Source organism: Paralichthys olivaceus, chromosome 9 (assembly GCF_024713975.1).
Source record: "Paralichthys olivaceus isolate ysfri-2021 chromosome 9, ASM2471397v2, whole genome shotgun sequence".
Taxonomy (NCBI): Eukaryota; Metazoa; Chordata; class Actinopteri; order Pleuronectiformes; family Paralichthyidae; genus Paralichthys; species Paralichthys olivaceus.
Window position 1 is genome coordinate 21767947 of NC_091101.1, and position 20602 is coordinate 21788548.

Sequence of the window (20602 nt, forward strand, 5' to 3'; positions counted from 1 at the left end):
ATGGCGGAACTCAAAGCACAGCTACCCAGTCATTTCATAACTAAAAACAATTAAAATAATAAAATGTATATTGTGTCTATGTTAAGGACTACAGTATTGTCGACATGATACACAAAGGCACCAAAGCTAGGGAACAGCTACACATTCAGAAGCAATATTCCACCCACACCTGGCGTACAGAGATCTGCCAAGGGATGACAGCAGAACAGGGGGAAAATGGTTGACGATGAAACAGAGAAAAATGGATCCACATCACTACCACACGCAAGCATGACGAACAAAAAAGAACATGAGGTTTACGTTTTAAAGATTGATGGTCACAGTTTCATGCTTAAATATCAACTTCATGTCATCTGCTCAATGCCTTTATTAATTTAAATGGTGTACTTGACAATGCTTTACCACTGACAGGTCCTGCAATGTGTGGCTAAATGCAACAAAAATATCATAAATGTTGTATAACTGTCAACCCCTTTCGGTATGTGTTTACTGTATAAGATAAGTGTCTTTACTAAGATCTCTCTCTCTCTATGGTACAGCTTGCAGATAAGCCCAGGTAAGCCCTCTGGCTGAGGCACTAGCACAGCCATTCCTGAATCACATTATCGAGGCATCACAGTTTCCAACCAACTACCAACTGTCCACACTTCATGGGCCCACGTTCTAGACAGCCAGCAACTACAACACATTTCCCCCCATTGTCACTGCAGGATTTTTCTTCTCATAACAGGCTTATAAACTTATCGGACTAATATACCCATCAGTTTCACCTTTTTGTCCTGAATGCAAATTTAAACAAACCAAACTATGACATATGCCATAACTTATTCTTAACCATAGTTAGAATAGCTGCCAAACATTTTTAATAAAACATTGGAAATCACTATCACTGAATGTAATCCACAGATTTTGCAGAATCACTTACTTTTGTAACAGCCTTCATATTACTGTTATCTAAAATTAAAGATTCCCTACCACAAATATAATTGGGTTGGTTCAGTGTCACTGGTTATTATTGGGATACCTATTGTAATATCTTATAACAGATGTCTGGGAAAATCGATCTCACTGTTAATCTGTAAAAAAAATAAAATAAATAACTATGGTTAATTTGCTAAATAACTAAAAATACTTCCTGCACATGACATTAAGGCTTTAACCCTAACATCAATTTTCTTTTAGGATGCATTCATGCACACTATTGATTATAGGCCACCTGCACTTCGGCAGAACACAAAGAGTCCAACACGCAATCACCACCTTATACGTCAGGTTGCATTTATGCATGTATAGCACAAGTGACAAACATCCCAGTATGCAGCCTGCGTGTGCACAGTAAGAGTGACTAAGGTAGAAGTGTATGTGTTCTGACAAGCACGCGGGAGACGGACGACTGAAAAATGCAGATGAAACACATCCTGTGTAGCCACTCTAAATAGAGATCCAAATTGTGTATGCCCATTAAGTAAGTGTCTTGAGGCCATATACAGTTTGTCTTCATGCATTAGCATATTCGTGTGTAAACATGCAGAGAATTACAATAATGGGTTACTTGAGGATAATTCTCAATCAAGACTGAATCCCGTTAATCATTTTTTGGCAAAATGTGCCACGAATCCACATTTTACAGACTTTAGCTTGATGACAAAATAAATAAATGAACTCACCTGACAGTAGAGACAGAAAACTTTTTAGACTTCCTGATGTTTCAGTGACAGCCACCATCCTCAGAGTTCCACTTTTGTCAAATTCCATCTTCATTTCTCACTGTGTCATCTCGTCTCTATTGTTTTTTTCAACACAAGACAAAAAGAAAAGATTAGTGTCCATGGTGGTAAATTCACTTAGTGAAACAAAGACTAGCATTCATGCTAACTGAATAAAACAGAAGCAAACCAGGAGGAGCAGGGGTCCAGGCGACCGCTGAGGGCTCCAGTGTCCAGGTATGGTTGTCCTGTGTCTGGGTAATGTTGTCCTGCGTCTGGGTAAGATGGTCCAGAGAGTGGTTTCCAGGTGAGGGCTGAGGGTTCCCATGGAGCAGGCAGACATGTTGCTGGGGGGAAGGAGTCTGCATGGTAACAGGTCTGGCAGGGAGGCGCTGATTGGTCCAGAGCGTCAGGTGATCAGATGATTGCTGATCAGAAACAGGTGCGTGGAGAAAATGGCGGGAGGAGCAGGAACCAGGGGACACGCCCACACAGCAGCGCAGACACCTTCAGGAGAAACAGGTAAAAACACATCTACATATAAATATCTATATACTTCCATAGATACTTCCATAGATACTTCCATAGATACTTGTATTGGTTAAAGGAATAATTTAAAATCCCCTGCTTTTTACCCTCATGTAGATTTTCCACAAAAATCAATAGATCTTCTAATACTTTTATGAAGTTTCCATTGTGTTGAATATATGAATTACATTTTAAGACGTTTTTATTTTGATATCATATTTTACAAATATGAACATATTTTATTTTGTATCTATATTGTTTGTAAAGCACTTTGAGCTGCATTTCTTGTATGAAAGGTGCTGTACGAACGAGGTTTCAACATTTACCCCCCCAAAAAACAATAACACGCCTAACATTCTGGCTTCATACATGTGAATCATCATAAATATCACCTGTAGCAGTTAATGTATCAAACAATACTACTCGTCTAAAGTAACATTAGTTAAGCTAGCTAATGTTACTTTTTTACCTTCCCTCACTGCCTAGGTCCGTTGTAGTAATAGCAGTTATTAGCTTGCCTGTAAGTTTGGCTACTTACAGACCTTTAGACATGCAAAGTTACAAAAAGTTACGGTAAAATGTATTGTTAAACTTTGTCCCCTATATTGGCCTATATTTTTTGCCTAAAAAAGTCTATGTAGCATTCTATACTACTAGCTAACAAAAAGTGTGCCTTGCTGTGCACCAAATGTTACCACAACAGCCAGGATCAACACTAAGCACACAACACAAGTTCCACCTACTGGACTGAAGTAGCACGTGATATAATTATAAATAAATAAATTTTCCAATAAGTACTTTACTTTTGCAAGTTCAAGCAGACTAATATTTATCAAGGAGTAATTGCATAAGCAACCTAAGATAAAAGTAAAAATTTGGACTTTGAAACTATGTTGCGGTCGAGTCATTAATTTCACACATTATAGATAGATAGATAGATAGATAGATAGATAGATAGATAGATAGATAGATAGATAGATAGATAGATAGATAGATGATGCCATGATGCCCCTGGGAAAGTGTCATCTGTTGCAGTCTAACATGTCAGATGAAAGAGACCTGTCCAGCTCTCACGTTGTGATCAGCTGAGCTTGGTGCAGATGACATTTCCTCTCTTCCCCTCCCACTTACATCTGTAGCCACACATCTCTATTTGTAAAATGGCTTGTGGTTGACCATGACACTGACTGGCTCCTCACATTCATGTCACAGTGGCACAATTCATCCTTCATGGTTTGTCTGTTCTTACTTTTCCAGCTTTTTGTTAACATTTACCTTATGGCTCGAGTGGATCCTGCTGCAGAGTCAGCCCTGGCATTTGGAATCATTAAAGCTTGGGATTCCTACAAAATGTTGCCTGACACTTTCAGCCTTGAGGTAAATGAAAGGGCTGGTCTCCACCCCATTGATCAACAGAGGAATTGAAACTCTGACATGTTAAGGGAGAACTAATTGGGTGTGGGATTGGAGGAGAGTGTGTGCGTGCATGTGAAGGGCGGTTCTCATTAAGCCTCATTAGAATAAAGATCAGAAAGACACCAAGCACATTTCTGTGATGCAGAAGTTTTATCTTTATAATATGATAATAAATCCCCAGTCTAATAGATTCTGGATAGATGTTCAATATTACTTATCCTTACCCTTAACCTAATCAGTGTATAAAAACAAAAGCAGTCAAATGCTGACCAAAGATTCTTTGCTTTTATGTCGTCATCTTAAAATATTAGGCCACAGTTTCTCCATATGCATAATCAAAACAAATCCATGCAAGTCTCTTCTGAAGAACAGTGGAATTAGTGTCTTCAAATTATTAAGAATATGTTTTTCAGTCCCATGTCCATCGCTAGAACTGTTGTAATGTATAAATGAGTCCCAAAAGCATCCAAAGTCCAAACAATAATAAAAACAGTAAATCACCTTAAACTGGATAAACCCATGTCTACTATGCATATGGGAAAGTACAATCCCTCATATTGTATCAGGCAACCCAGCTATGAGTTCCGTTTCACAAGCCTTCTTCATATAGTTAAAAGATACAAAGGAGAATTAGTAGCCTCTGAATAAATGCAAGACAAAAGACAACTTAAATGAGAGCGGGCCAACACTGCTCTTCAATACAGTCCAAACCCAGACAAATCCTTACAGATCAACATGATATTAAGAGATCAAGATATCAACAATCATTTTAAAGAATTTAACTCTGATCTCTTTTCCTCCACTTCCACATCAGAAGAGGTGGTTTAGAGTTCTCTAGTTTCTCAACACTGCAGCAGTTAAACAAGTGAAATCAGGGCTGTAGAGGCAATTAAGGCATTCCCCACAATTAAATGCCCTGGTTTGGAGCTGAGTTCTATCAAGCGTATCATGAGATTTTATTACCTTTCTTACTCAGAATGATTAACAAGTCAATTGCAGGAGAAGCACTCCCTCTTTATACAAGACAGATGCATGTCTGTGATCAAAAAAGAGAAAACATCCATATCTTACTTATCTTACACATACATGTGCTGTAATGTACATACTAACATGCTGCTTTGCATGTTTGGCTCAGCTTACAAGCTATAATATAATAGTTGATGTCATAATTGGTTAAGCTGATATGAAGTGCCTCAATAGTCCAGGCATGTTATATGTGATGTCCGGGTTGCACTGGGAGATATTAAATGAAGCTGAATATTACTCCTCTGTATCTATAATAATGTTAGATTAAATAAGAGGGACTGGGCTGTCAAGTGTCCAGTCCTCAACAGATTTGGACTCTGATGTAATTCAAGTATCATCTCAATCAGAGTGAGCATAAGCTCTGACCTATAGCTTATGTAATCGTGTGGATTTTAACTTTAGCTCTAGAGTGGAGTTTTCCGCCTGCAGTGTCTGAGCATTAATAACAACAACCTTTTTGCACATCTGTGAAACACTCTGCTGCACAGAGGATTTGGATAATAATTAGGGCATTTGATCATTCCTGAGGGGCCCAACCTGTCTTCTAACACCATGAGAGATTGGGTGGGACAATTATCTCTTATTTCCTACTCTAGGTAAATGTTTACTTTTGGTGTTTAAGCTCCAATTGTACTGATGTTGTGAAGCACACTCTAACACCATGAGCTATTTGGTCAGACATGAGCATCTGAATGTTTACTTAGGGTGATGCTTCAGAATTCACTGGAGGTGATGAGGCTCGAACCCAAAACCTCAAACCTGCTGTAGATTTCTAGCTCCCTGACATTTTTGAACATATTTATCTCTTGATCTCTTCTGAACTTAATGCAGCTCCTATGGATCAAACCCAGAATCCCAAAGCTACCAAGACGGGACCTTAATCCCCTGTGCCGACTCACCGGGCTTGCCAGAGGATCAAACCTACAACCTCAAAGCTTTCTGAGGCGCCTGGTTACTCCATGTCTATTGACTTCCTCACAATAACCTGCCAATGGTTACAACTTTTCCTTTGGACATAGCCCAAAGGAAACAGTCAGAAGGGCTAAAAAAGACCGAAACAGTCTTTAACTAAATAACTCAGCTGGTTGAGGTTAGATTCTCAGAGAAGCTCAGAGAAATCCAACATGAAATATAAGGCTGACCAAATGGCCCAGAGTATTTTGAAATTGTGAGACTATTCTTTAGGTAACTTCTTCAGGTGAATTCGAAGTTCAGCTTCCAAAGCTCAGGGTCGAAGAGACTCAATCACATATTTTGATGTCTTAGGGTCAATTTTAAGGCACTGTACTGGATTTTTGAACAGCAACACCTGAGGTAAATACTCAAAGGTGTGAACAAATATCAGTCAAGTGTCTTTTTTATGACTGGCTCTGTGTGTTAGAGAAGTGTTCTTAAGGTTTGGGTTCAACTCAGTCAGACTCAGATGCTCTTAGACATACAACATTGAAGTGTCTGGTCAAATGGTTCAGGGTGTTGCAGACAGCTTTGAAGTTTGGAGGTTGAGGGCTCAATCCACCCTGAATTTTGATGGTTGTAGTTAGTATGAAGTGGTGTAGTGTGTCAAGGGAAATACTTGGAGCTTTTGTGGATCCTGGTGGGTTTGTTAGAAACCATAAGTGGCTAGTGGTGCAGTCTCGTTCAAAGTCCTTCATATTTTGGTACCTAGAGTCAAAACAAATCTACAGAAACAGGACATTAAATTAGACATCTGTATTTCTTTATTGTTTTTTGTTTTATCAAGACAAATTGAAACATGTAGGTACAAAAATGTGGGTTCTCGCATGTGCATGTGTGTGTGTGCTGCCAAGATGACATCACAATACATTGGCCTCTCAAAAACAAGATTTCCATTCCTTGTCATATCTTTGCCATCCTTTAGGCAAAGGTCAGAGAGGGAAATGCGTAGGCAGCAAAATACGACTTCAAGGTGTGCAGCTGTGAGTCAGACGAGGCTCTGTCCTCACACAAGAATGTCGTCTGGGATTACGAGTCAAGAAGAGCATTTTTAAAAATAGCCTAGCTACTCACAATAGGATTTCACATTCAATTTGAGGAGGTATTTTTTTACAGGTAAACCTCAGTTACACACGGTTATGAGAGATAATGTTCTTATTACACAAAGCTGGAATAAAAAACATACAGTCAATTTATCCTTTTCAGCACAGAACATTTAATATCAATGCTCTATACATGCTGAACTTAAACAAAACATGCAAGCTATTACATGTTTTAAATACAACAATAGTTTCCATAAACAGCAATAACACACTGCAGTAGCAAGTTCTATTTTTTTATTAAGCCGTCTCCGTACCCGGACCTGTCCATGATGTGTGTTACTGTACTTAACCAAATTAGCATCACGGTAGAACAACCGTTTCAAGACATCACTTGTTCCCATGCACGATGGCTAAAGTGCATTCAAAGCCCTTAGCCATCAGTTACACCATGTTATGAATATTCAAAGAGTGTAGTATTTAAAAGTCATCCTGCTTGCATTGCCTTGGCCCTCAGTCAACATGACCCCGCTGTGACCCTCTTATTAACCACCTGGCACTGGCTGGATCCCACCCAGCTCCCTGACTTACTGTATAATAATGTATAATTATCTCTCAAACCTTGAAAGAGGTTGTCTAACTCTCCTGTGTGTGAGATTCTGCCTGAAGTGCTGTGTTAGGCTGTCAACAATCGCTGAATAAGTGTGTGCTGAGGCTCTGGGTGCTTTGATGTCGTAAGTATGTTTCTTTAATCAAGACTTATCCGAAGAGATAATAGCTTCATAGATAATAAAATGAATATACTGTGGTGGTCATTAAGGATTAAACATTTAAAATTACAAGTGAATGGACAAGTAAGCCCTGAAGACTGTCCTGTCCTTCATAACTCCCTGCTGTCTGCTCTCAGGCACACATTAATACTGCAATAATCCTCTTTGACTTTTTGCCATTTAATGCGTATAGTGTATTAGCAGTATGCATATATTCACCTCAAAATTGTGATAGCAAAGTCCCTTTATGGATAGAATTAAGACTATCACCTTCTTTCAATTCTGGACTGGGTTTATTAGTGATTGTGTGACTCACTGGTAATGCAGAGTTTTTAAAGAAAATTGGTGCTGATAGAAAACGTTGTGCTAATCCATCCTTCACCTTATTTAAGTACATCTTAGAAGGCAGTTACTTTCAGTCATATAGGAGCAATTAAGATTATTGTTTAAAGTGAATATCACCAATTCAGTTGATGTTGTCCCTCCATTCAACAGAACCTTTTTTTCCTGAGTGGATGTAGGAAATACAGAGGCACAAGTTAAAATTGAATGCAGGGTTAAATCAACCCATAGATACTAAACGCTTGCTGAGCTGAAACTGGATTAATTATAATAATTTAATTAATCATCTTTTTTTTTCACTTTCATTGATTTCTCAGAGAATAATTCATGGATTTTGATCTAAAAAATACATCATATTTGGAGGACTGATATTCATGAGTCTGCAATTCCTTGCGTATCTAAATAAAAATCTGGATTTAGTGAATATAGATGTGTTTGGGCCTTCCCAGAGGTTTGCCATTCTAGTTGCAAAATGTTTATCTTAAACATATCTGATATAATCATACAACCAAAAGTTTTAAGGAGTTATAAAGGACTCTAACAAAATGGTTTTGAATCGGCATAGTCTTGGTTGAGCAAGAAAAATGTCAACAGCAACATTCAGTACAGACGTGAGGACAAATGTTGAAGGTAAAAAACCTATTGATTGCATAAACTTGCCTACATTCTTTTCACAGCACTGTATGAAAGAAAACCTTCGTACTACACTGAGCTCTGCCACTGAAAATCACACAGCTAAATAGACCAGTATGAATGAGACATAAAACATGACAATTAGTTGTAAATGAGAACAAGGTCATCTCAACTTTTCAACATCTGCACTCATGCTGACAGTATAGCCTCTCTGTGACGTGATTATATAAGTGTACAAGAGGTGCAGATAGAATCTTCATTTATAAACACTTAGTATTAAATGGTAGGAAGGTGAATTTTTTCTTTAAGTCATGCGATGCACCACCCAGACGTCAGTTGCTGCGGATTTCAGTTTACAATTGGACACAGGTGAGAGGTGCTGCAGCAGGCTGGTGCACAACATTAACGTAAACATTCTTCTCCGGAGATCGCATGTTTTTGTTTACAGCACATTGACACCACCGTCGGCTCTTATCACCAAGAGCTCTCTTGAAATTTTCATCAGTGTCTTGTATGTTTGTGGCTTCACAGAAGATTAAAGACATTACACAGATGCATTATTGTTACTGTACTGAGTGAGTAACGTGGAAAATAAGACAACACAACAATTTTGTATGTGGTTTTAAAAAGTGTGAAATAATCTCAGTCCAATCTTAAATGTAAATAAATATGATTGTTGTGTCACACTTTTCAGGAATTCCAATTGTCTCGCTTTCATTGCATTTGTATTCATTTGTAGTTTATTTCATTTAATCTGATGTGTGTTGTTATCACACCTTGCTCAGAATCATCTCCATGGTGCTACATCGTGTTGTGGCACAAATCAGATGAGTCATGTGGATCTGAATGTCCAGCATTGGTTGCTAAGGGCTTTGAAATAATCATTTGCTTTTTCCTACAACTGATATGTCTTTCAGAAATCTTTGACTTAGAGGTTTAAGGGTTTTAAGTTTCTTTTTATATGGGTTTAGCAGTTGCATCACAATTTATTTGACAACTGAAAAAAAGAAAACTGACTCATAAGAAATAATCCTAGATTTCAATTCAGTGACAATGCTACAGGCCCCTTTTCTTTATTGCAGCTGTAACATACACTCTTTATAAAGATGGATGACATGCAGCTCCCCAATATCGAACCCACGGCATCTTGATCGCCCCCTGTTGGCTGGTTGCAGTGTAGATCATTCCCTGCTAGTGGACCAAAATGTAAAGGACCATGTAAATGGTCTGTATTTATATAGATCTTTTCCAGTTTTGATGACCACTCAAAGCACTTTACAGTACAGTTTATTGCAATTCACCCATTCACACACATTAATACAGCACTTTTTCTACGAGGTGGAATTCGGGGTTCAGATCTTATGGTTAGAAGATGACCGCTCTACCACCTCAACCACAGACATCCTAAACAGCTGGGCCATGTTGGCACACGATCGGGAATCGAAACCTCAAACTATCTAATTTAAATAGATAGTAGCCTAAACTAAACCTCATGCTCCAGGTGAGGATCGAACTCACAACCTCGGCATTACTGCGCAGATCACTGTCTATAAGTACCGCGCGCTAACCGATTGCGCCACTGGAGCATGTGCTTAATCTCATCGTTGATATGCGTGATATTTTGGCTTCATTTCTGGTAGTGGGAGGAAGCTGAGAAGCCTCCTCAATGTTTATATACAGTCTTATACTGTGATAAAGAATTCCTGTTAACTATGCTGGTCAACCTTCTATGTGGTTAACCTCAGTTGCACTGTTCAATCATATCACACTTTGGATTCTTCATTCCTGTAATGTGAACCTTTTTCATTCAACATTTTTGGGCTCATTTTCTATTACCAGATGCATTTCCTGAGCTGTCAACACAGCAGAAGTATCTCGTTCACTATAAATTCTGGTGATCAGCATATTCCTGCAGCAGGAAAAGAAAAAGTGCACGGGGTGATAAAATATCCAGATTAAATTTCATTCTGCTCCTTTTAAATAGGCAGTTGAAACTTTATGATCAAGATAGTTGATCTTGGCAAACCCTCACTGTTATATCACATTCAGACAGTTTTAATTAGATTTATCCTCAGTATTTGTAATTGCATAGTAACTCGTGACCTTATCATAAACCGTTATGGTTGTCTGCGCCTAAAACTCCAAAATATCCATGTTGGAGGTATAACTGTTTAACTGTGTCCCTGGAAAACATTACATTGGTGGTTGAAATGGTGAGTACTGTATGCCACAAGAAATGACCAAGTTTTATTTAGTAAAAGATGGCTACATCTATCAGGTAGATGCAAATTTATAGCAGAAAAAGTATTTAATAAAAGAGTTTTTTAAGAGACTGGGTTTGACCGCTGATCTTTCAGATTGTTTTATCGTAGACAATTACTTTGGGTCCTTGGCAACTGGTGGAAAATTTGGTGCACGCATTTGAAATATATCATTATCCAGGTGATAGTGAAGTGTCATACTATACCACTTGTACCAGTCTGATTTGCTCAGAAAGAATGGAAATGGAAACATGAAGCTTTCATCGTAGCTCTGTGTCTCCACGTTGACAGGGAGATGCCCTGTTGCTTCACGAATACCATGTTGTCATTAGAGCGAAGAAAAGGTGAGAGTCTGTTTTCCAGAAGCTCCCTCTGCTTACCTGTTGTTGTTTTCTTTCTTCACTTGCTGCTGGAGCTGACACAGATATAAATCATCCCTGGATCATGATGAAATCAACAACATCAACTGGAATAACAACAGTTATCCACGGCTCACTGTGATAACCCAAACTATAACAGGCTTGCACTGCAAAACACAGCGAGAGAAATCTTTATGTCGCTCTCCTGGGTGTTGCTGTAGATTTGGCATGTAGCTAATTTTTATCTGCACAAGCAGAATAATCAAAGAAGCCTGTTAATGCAGAATATCTCCAGATTTAAAAATGGGGCCTTAGGTCAAAATGTGTCAACCCCCAAATCATGTAATGAAAAAAAGCCACACAGAAAGGAGAAAGTGTATTCAATTACTCAAACTGTGGAGCAGTACAGTGGTAAAATGCTTCTTCAAGGTGCTGTATATATCCTGGGATTCATTCCATTAGAGAATGTAATCTGAATAAGAGTCACGGCTGCAGGAAAATGTCATTTGATATTTACAGTACGAGGAGACAGGTCAACATATTACTCTGCAACGCAGACCTCACATATAGAGGAGGGACATTATGGCAACACATCATGTACAACACAAGGTGAAGAGGTACACAGCACTGGCAACATTGCATATTAATGCAGCATACTGTATATCATACATGAAGCACCCGGGAACTCAGGTAGCATGGAACACAATATGAGTACACGTGTGTACAAGAGTAAATGTGTCTCAAGTCGTAGAGCTGTGGTATATGTTCCTGAAACGCCTGAAACAAGTCATAACCACACTTACGGAAGGTAAAGTGGTTCGGGCTACAAAGGCGCCGCCGCTGTTCATTTCTTTTTATTTAGTCTGAGCAGCTAAATGAATTAGCAGCCATCTTGCTTTTGGCGTTCATGCCAAACAAGATCAAATGGCGCCATGCACCGTTGTCTGCTAAACAAGTGAATAATGAAGATTTAGATAATCAATTAGGGCCTCAAACATTAACTGCTCTCCTCACACCACTTGAGCTAATAGATCCAGGTTTTCATGCAGGTTCAGCACGGCTCTGTGGGATGATCAATTGCTGCACACAAATTCCCAGCTATCATCCAGGCTCATTTTTCAAAGCGAGCTTATACAATGAAAAATTAGATGTATCAACGGATCTGAGGCCTTGTAGTCGGTCCTTACCTTTGTGTTCGGTTCTAACCACCACAGGAGCATAATCATACAGTATGTGCCAAAGAAAAAAAGAAAAAGACAATATGATGGGGTTCTTTGCGTGTAATGTTGAATTATTTCCCACACGCTCTCTCTTTGCACTGCATTCTCATCACCGGTGGCACTCAGGACAGCCTACGGGAGACCCCTGCCATTATTTATTATGGCTTAATAACTGCCAACCTGCCAAGTCGGAAAGTGGTCGATAAGAAAAAGTGGCAGCCAAAGCGTTTCATATTAAATGTGTCGGTGTTTGTTGAATACAGAGCGTGTGCGTCGCCACTCTGTGAAGCAAAGAGGGGAAAAAATGCATCTGAATCAGGTTCACCTTCAGCCCTTTTTTGATCTGTACTAGTGCTGGAATGTAGTGATTAGACAAAGAATGCTTTTGTTTGGATCAGAGCTGACATAGTAACAAGTGAAGACCTGGAAGGCTGATAGGAGTTCAGTCTTCGCTCTGGAGAGATAAAAATTAAAGCTGCATTTTAATAAATAATAAATTATAAGAAGTATAGCCTGCAAGTTCTGCTCTGCTCTTGTTTTTAATAGCTTAAATATTTGCTGAAGTGGTGGAATAACATATTCATGCCCCTCACAGTGTGTACTCTTGAACTGCTTTCGGATAGTCGGTTTTTAAAGATGGAAGTGAAGAAAAAATACAATATCAAACTTCTGTATTTCGAGAAAAAGTCTATTCCTTTACAAACCTGTAGGGATGAATGATGGGACCTGACTCACTGATCTGCCTTATCGCCTATTAAAACACATACTGGACAAGGACTTTAACCTTGCTTGTCCTACACACTTAGAAACTGGGCTAAAACAATATACAGACAAACAAACTTTAAAAACTAATTATTTTATACTGGATACAGTGCAGTAGTTTTCATGCGATCAATAACAGTTGTATAAATACAGCTCATCCCTGTGCTTTGACCATTATCTACTCAGTCTATTTCAGCAGATGGAACCGGCTCATATATCCTTTATCTTGGTTCAAGGAAGTGAACGGCCTCTGGGATCATTCTACAGCTGTTGATTCATATCAGACACCAAAGACAACTCTTGAACCACCGCTATGATGTGACCGGTGTCCATTTTTAAGTCGCATGTATCAAGTATAGACTGAATCATATCGGGGATCATCACACCTTATGAATGCAAAGCCCTTTATTTACTTTTCTGTTAACTTTGTCTCATGCTTCAACAAGACATTCTAACTCTGTCTCTGTGTCATGTGATGCTGGAAAAGTAAACTCAGTTTTGTGTCTGTTGAATGTTAGAAACCTGATCAATACGCGATGGCTGTGTTCTGATATGGGCTCAATCAGGCCTCCTGTTGATATTTCAATAGCGGGCTGACAGGAAAAACTGAAAAAAAGGCGTGGATACTCACAGTTCCTCCATATGAAAAGGAGAATATCCAGAGCTCAGTGCATGTCTAACCACGGAGACAATGAGCTGAAAGAGCCAATCTGTGGGGATCTGAACTGTCAGGTGCTAATTACCTGAGTGTTTTTCACACACACACACACACACAGTGATGCTCATATAAAAAAATTTATTTGAGCCACACTGAATGCATTGGGTTAAATACATTTCTTCTCCCTGTAATCCTGTTAAAACTAATTAGGATTAAAAAGTTCTTTTTTTTAACATAAATTATTATGAAATTGCGTCGCTGCTGCAATCTGAATCTGAAACTGCAATCAGAGAAATCCAAAAGATATTAAATACAGGGAACAGCAGGACGTGCCCACATCTGTTTTCTTCTGTCTTCCTGTAATCTGCTGAAGCTTCTTAATTGGCTCATGTGTAGGTAGTGGAGGTCGCCCCTGAGGGCGAAAGTGGGTGGATTAACTACTGAATTGGCACAAGTGGTGCTGTAATGAGCATGTGCACTTTTTTAAATACCAAGGGGTTGATTTCTGAATGAAGTTTGTCCCCTCTGAGTGAATGTCTTCCCTCATGAGCTGTCACTCAGGGGGTCAAAATAGTGTTTTACATAATAGAATTACAACTATCACTGTGAATTTGGAGTTGAATGCAGCCGTCCTGTTTCACTCCTTTTCATTAAGCCTTCCCAATCCATGTTTGACAGGGAATAGTTAGTAAAGCCCATATTGCTAAGTGCCTTGCTATCCTTGAACATGTAATGAATTTAACCTCACGGCGCTCAAAGAAAATGATGAGCAAGCCCACCACTCTGTGTTCAGGGATGAGCTTGACGGCTTCTTTGCTGATACGCAGAATCTTTAGGAAACACCCATTTGCATTTCTACAACTGTTTGGCACACTTCAGTGGTGAGTGCATAACAGATAATCTGCAACAAATAAACAAAATCCAAATCACACTTTTAAGCATGTGCGCCCCGTGTAAGTGTCGAATAGATAAGATATATTGAATGTTAAACATTCTTTCCCAACATACTCGAAGAGGAAGAAGGAAAGCTGATTCAATAAATATTGGTTTAAAGCCAACATTAGACAGCTGCAACCTCTGATTTTATTATTATGACGCCTTCGGCTATTTCTCCTCTCATACTACGTCCATAATCTCCTAATCAACCAATTTACCCAGAGATTTTTATTACACGGGACTACAGCAATGTGCATTTCCTTGTACCCACATTTTTAAGATCCTGGAGGCTCAAAGGTACTTCAAACAGAGGCTGGATACACCCTCGTAGTTATCACATTTTCTATTTCTATGCACTTCATGGTCTGTTTGATGTTATTCATGAGCTGTAACTGAAAGTAATACAACTGCATGGGACCAGAAAACACTTTTGAATACAAAGTGTGGGCTGCTGTGCTGCAGGATCATATATATACCGACTGTTAACAATGCATTGAAATTAAATGCCGCCTATCAGGAATTACTGCACCCTTTGGTTTGTGCCTCATGAGGTGGAGGAGTGGAGGTGGAACTGTTATTAAGAGTTTGTTTTAAATTATGGATTTCTTAATGGGTGTATGCTCATTATTATGCAAAGAGAGACTTATGCTAGATTTTAAAATGATGCCCAGGTTTTGTTTCATTTGGAAGGTGAAACTTTAGTCTGAAGGCCCCTTAGCCTGTAAAGAAAATACTTAGACCACATGTTGAATAAATGAGCACTCAGATTTTTGTCATTAAACTGTCCCACGCTGTGAAGTTTATTCATCTTCTGCGGAGTGAAATTTATGTATGAGACAAACAAAAGATGGTTATCAGAATTTCCAAGTCCTCCCACAGGAAATCACATTTTGTGATTTAATGACCAATTGACCCATTCAGGTCTTTTGAAGATAACACTCATGCCTGCTGCTGTGTGCACATACTGTATATATATAAATGTGATATATAAAAACATATGTGTTGTCTTGGTTTCCCCATGCAGACCCAGAATAAAGTAGACAGTCAAGGGTGGTTCAGACAATTTTTGAAACACTGCTTTGAACCGAGAGCATCAAGTAGAGGTTGTATAATACATTCCTCACCAGTCTGTGGGTGGAATAGATTAGCCACTACTGCTATGTGAGGTGGCTTTGTCATTTTTTCTTAAAACAAAAAAACTGCAGGAGATGTTAAGGTTTCTGTCTCATTATCATTGCCACTAAAACATTTCTCAAACACTGCGGGGGTTCGTGCTGCTCATCAGACCTGCGTGCACACAACATTATGTGCTCACGACAAGCTTGCATGTTATTTCCATTCCTTGCTGTATCACTTGAATATTTCCACTCACTCGTCATGAAGCAGAAATGCCCTAAATACTGCCTGTTAAACATTTCTAATATTGAACAACTTGTGCCTGAGCACTGGCTCTTCTCAACATTGGCTGTAGTTCATTTGGTGACTGTTTGTGGAGGAGTACATCAGTGCCTCTCGTGTCTTGGTTATCGTGCCAGCCCAACTGTCTACCTTTCTGGAGGGAGACGAGCCAGAAGGCAGAACTCCTCCGATTGATTCTGCATCAGCCTAGAGCCTTTGCAGGATGGACATAAAGTGCCCTCACTCACTTAAGTCCTGATGCACCGAACCATTGCTAACCAGTTTATACTCCCTGATTGTTGTTTAATGCAGATGCCAGTTAGCCACTGCGGGAATGTCCCCTTTTGTGTTCTCCAATTGCATTTTTCGAAAATCAGCTTTGTGCCAGTGTTGCCAGCATCAAAGTGGAAAATGCCTTAACGCTCCGTTCATGTCAACATGACATACAAAGCTGATTATCTCTGACTGGAGAGTCATTTGGTCCTGTCACTGCGGACCTTACAGCAGCCATATTGTCCTTTATGACATTGTTGGCCAGGCATGTAAAAGGCTTGGGGGCTTTATGCTGGCTTCTGCTATAATGAAAGTTGAATCCCCACTACAAATGTCCTTAATTATGATTTTGTTTCCTACTGTTTGATAGGATGAGCCTCCAATAACACTGTAGCAGGGATAAGTCTGCTGGGACATTCACCAGTGCTTATGCTCCCATTTCAAATCATAGACAGGCCTCACATCAAAGGTACTCAAAGAGTGTCTCTCCGGTCAAAGCAAACAACAAACAAACACAGCACGCAGCCAATCACTGGCGCTCATACTCCAATGAGAGGGGCTTATTTATAAAGTTAGGGAAATGGATTGGAACAGGCTTGCAGAGTGGGACATAAAAGCATGGATTACACCGCGCACCTTTGATATCGCAAAAAGTTTTGATACTGATACCAAGTTTGGTTAAGTGCTGCTACGTATATATAAATTCCAAACACATCTCTGCATTCACAATAAAAATCTTGAAGACGTGGCGTTGAGATGAAGCTCTCCCCATGCACTTAAAAACGAACCCTTTGAAAGTCACAAATCCCAGACAGGAGCAGATAAGTTGAGAACTGATATTTTGACAACTTGATCAAATCCCTGCAGATACTATATATTGTGCCTAGTTTGTGTTTTGGGACATTTAAAATTTTTCTAACGCTCAAAATAAAATTAAGTTGAAAGCAAAATGTGTTCTTATAGAATTACTTCTTTCCTGGAGAGACTTACACAACAAAACTTTAAAACTTAATGCTGAAAAAAACATTACATTTATATTTATGACAAAAAAAGTATGATTTAAACTTTTAGTAATTGCCCTCATCAGTTCAGTTGTCGCTTCTTTGTTCACTCTGTCTGAGTTGCATCATTTTTTGTTTTGGGGCTGCTGATTATTTACTGACCGAGCTCGTTCCTCTGATAAAAGACTTAGAGACGAACGGTTAAACATGGTGTGAAATAACTTAATTTGCCTTGATGCTAAGTAATATGAGACGATTAGAGGGTTCAAATTAAATATCATCATTGTTGTATATTAGATCCACATTCAAATTAATGGATTGGTTGGTACACAAACATACAGCTGTACATGGCCTATGTAGCCTGGTTGTTGGTGGACAACAACTCCCATGATCCCAAGCTGCCAAAGTTACATATTGCTCACTTAAACAAGTTCTTTGTACAATAAATAACATGTTTGAGTTTAGGTTCTCATACAAATATAGTGTTACAGTCTGGATGAATAAGAAATGAATTATACAAACACATAAGGTTCCACTATAGCTATAATGTATTTGCTTTAGGCCATACAGATCAAACTTAGAAGCACAACAGAGCTTGATGCCTCCAGACGTTAAATCTCATGTGTTTACAGAAGATCGTGGATAAAAGCACATGCATCACATCACATTCATGAACAGTCTCGTAACACAGAGGAGAGGTGTATGCTTTACATCTTATCTCTGTGCACAGCCTATTTTAATGAGGCCTCATTGGACTGACAGTCTGGAAGAGGTCAGTCTGATGTTGTGCGAGGTGCAAAGAGGGATCACAGATTTCATACAAAACTAGGCCAAGGTTAGCGGAGCCTCAGCTCGGAGTGTAGATGCTGAGCACTACACTTGTGTGAAATGTGTTGAAAGGCAGACCTGTACAGGAGGATCTTGGCAAGACCTCACGATGAAATTGGACGCTCTCTCAGCTGAAATAGAGCCAACGTGGAAGCTTTCCTGAAAACATATATTTGTTTTTAGAATTTGTGGGTAATATGCACCCCCCCCCTGTATTTTATCTATTGTTATTTTCCATTTTGCTGTAAATATCAAACTAAAGCCTTGATTCATTTGCCCACTAATTTTCTATGATTTATTAGCAACAAAACTATTTTTGCTCATCGTGCCCACACACAAAAATGCCCTAAATATACACAATATACACCACATAAACTCTAATTAGTAATAGTGTAGCATTTGTCTGACATTCTGAAATTGCATCTGCATAATCACTTAGCAGCTTGTTGTAAATTTGAATTGGCCATATTCCCACACTTACTGATAAAATTGGACATAGCAGCTCTTTCACAGCATTTGCAGAAGACTAATTTAATGGTGCATTCTTGACTGTGCTTGTCAATCTCTGTGCATGAAAATCTTCCCTGATGACAAGGCAGGTTTATGTAGAGTTCACTTAACAGTGAGAGAACGAGGACTGATTATGTTTGGATTGAGTTGCTTAGAGTACAACACGTGCTAGATTCAATGACAGAAATATTTCCCCTTCTTCACTTGAATTTCTCTCCTTTGTTTTTATAGCTCAACGACCTTTTCAGTAATAGATTTGTCTTGAATTAGGATTTGTGGTTGCAGAGGGATTGCTGTACATCCCTGTATGTAGACTTCCTCTCTCTCTCTATATATGCAGTGCATCTAAAACAAACAGTACCTGCACTGAGCGAATTTAAATCAAACATGACAGTCCCTGCTCTCCGTGACCCCTTTGGTCTCAAGCTAAGTTTGGTGTGAAGACCTTCGCTTTCTGCCTATGCTAAGAAGGTACACCCGTCACTCAGCGTCGCTCCAATTCAACAGATCAACATGATGGCTCCTCATGAGAGCCCCCTGGCCTTCCCTCCAGGCTGGATGCACTCTCATCACTTTAGAATAAAGCAGCTTTTGACTAAAAGACAGTAGGCTGCTTCCCAAATTACTGTATGTAGTGATTTCGGCAGCCAGATGGCACAATCACATGATTGAGAGACTGGTGTTAAACATGTTTGTCTTCCGCACATTCCCATAAAACCGCTTCAAATTGTATTATTCAAGCACTGTTGTAGGTTCTCGGAGTAGTAAAGCATCACTGTCAGTTGTCAGAGTAAATAAAATCAAGAGTCTCCCTTTGACAAAAACCCCAAAAAAAGAAAAAGAGACGCAGGCTGCACAATTTCTTTCTCTGTATTTTTGTGGCATTCAACTCTAAATCATATTTATCTTGCTTGTGCAAGTGGTTCGCTAAAGAAAAACGTGTTTTTTCACCACTCAGTCCCCGACCACTTTGTCCATGACTGCACTCAGATGTTTTTCTCTGATGTCCTTTTTAAAGAAGCACATGACCTTTGTGTGGGGCATCTTCATTTGTAAGCTGTCTTTCACTGTCTGCCTGCTGAAAAGGTCACCCTCTCCTTGACAGAATGGAAAAAGGCATCACACGTAAAGTTGACTAATGGTGAGAGAACTTTTAAGTTTGGAGGTGTCACTGCCGTAGCTTTTTCAATCCGTTGCAGTCGAGAGGAAGTCAATATTTATTTAAGCAGATTTAAAGCGAGATGTTCTTGAAAAATTCACAGACTAGACATTTACGGTGCAGATATTCTCGTCATGTTTTTCTATTTTCTGCAACCTAACAAGGTTGGATCTACAGATAAAACATAATGACATCATGCTAGAGTATAGTCTGACAGCTGTCTTTTGCATTGGAATATTTATAGACAGTCAGGTACCGAAGCAAAAAATAAAGATTACATTTATTCAAGTCTAGATTTTAGTCTCGCAAACCACTAATAATTGACACACACATTTTTGAAAAACAGAAATTCAATTGGGAATTATTTTAAGCTGTTCAAACCCAGAGGCAGCAGAACTCCACATCATGCTGCTCCATCCAACCTGCTTCACTTTATGATGTTTTACTGTTGCCATGTAAATCGGTTTGTGTTCTTCTTAAACCTTCAGCTTCATTAGTCCTCCACTAATCCTTTTACGCAAACTTCAGTCATGCATTGTTCTTTTATAAAGAGTGGCAGCTGCCTCTATTGCGCCTTTTGCCATTGACTGGCATCAGATTTTTATTTTAACATTTAACAACATGTTTATACAGATGGTTGATAATAACAAAAGGTTCACTCACTTTTTCTTGCAATGTAAAAAAAAATCAGCTCAGACAAAGTGACCCGAACCCTATTATCATACTGTTATGTTAAAACAGTGTCGTAAAAATCCTACATTTTATTTCTACTTTTTAGTCCTGTAAATTACAGCAATGGCAGCTAGTTATTTTTCTGATTTT

The 20602-nt window shown here is 39.0% G+C and overlaps 1 protein-coding gene and 1 non-coding gene across 2 annotated transcripts in view; both read right to left on the reverse strand.

Annotated features, from left to right (window-relative positions):
• The window catches only part of lingo2 (leucine rich repeat and Ig domain containing 2), a 190003-nt gene extending 187934 nt beyond the window's left edge, over window positions 1-2069 (reverse strand). The window contains exons 1-2 of the mRNA XM_020083732.2: window positions 1897-2069; window positions 1668-1783 (exon numbers count right to left, since the gene is read on the reverse strand). The gene's annotated coding sequence lies outside the window, so the exon portion shown is untranslated. The remainder of the gene's footprint in view (window positions 1-1667; window positions 1784-1896) is intronic.
• Window positions 2070-9908: 7839 nt separating this feature from the next.
• trnai-uau (transfer RNA isoleucine (anticodon UAU)) lies at window positions 9909-10001 on the reverse strand. Its single transcript is given in 2 exon segments — window positions 9909-9944; window positions 9964-10001. It is a non-coding gene; the product is annotated as a tRNA-Ile (tRNA).
• Between the last annotated feature and the right edge of the window lie 10601 nt (window positions 10002-20602).